The sequence below is a fragment of the Kryptolebias marmoratus genome, linkage group LG13 (genome assembly GCF_001649575.2).
Source record: "Kryptolebias marmoratus isolate JLee-2015 linkage group LG13, ASM164957v2, whole genome shotgun sequence".
Classification (NCBI taxonomy): domain Eukaryota; kingdom Metazoa; phylum Chordata; class Actinopteri; order Cyprinodontiformes; family Rivulidae; genus Kryptolebias; species Kryptolebias marmoratus.
Window position 1 is genome coordinate 23250 of NC_051442.1, and position 430 is coordinate 23679.

The 430-nt window shown below is 49.5% G+C and overlaps 1 protein-coding gene across 3 annotated transcripts in view; it reads right to left on the bottom strand.

Moving 5' to 3' along the window:
- alg8 (ALG8 alpha-1,3-glucosyltransferase) overlaps positions 1 to 430 on the bottom strand; it is a 27901-nt gene that overhangs the window by 8989 nt on the left and 18482 nt on the right. The gene's annotated exons all lie outside the window — the stretch shown is intronic.

Here is a 430-nt window from a genome sequence, read left to right on the forward strand (position 1 = left end):
TCTGTGGTTGGAACGTGGAGATGAAGTTACTGATCCAAATTCACGGGTTAACCAGAGAAACACTATCTAACCCGTCTGAGTAACAACAGCTGCTGATGAATGACGGTTCTTGATGTGGTTCCATCTGAGGGAGGGCCGGTGGTCCGGTCCAGACTGGCTCCCTGAAAGTCCTCCAGGTGCCTCCAGTGGTTTCATGATGTTCTGATGATCTTCGTTTTAAACCACTTCAGTCATTTTGATCTGAGACTCAGACCTTTATTCAGACTGATTTAGAACCAAATCACCAGCTGACCAGACCAGGTCGGGCCGGACCGGACCAGGCCCATCGGTTTGATTTCAGTGAAGATGTAGAAGAGACACAACGGACCCAAAAGTTCTAAACCCGGTCCTGTTGGAGCTCTAAACCCGGTCCTGTTGGAGCTCTAAACCC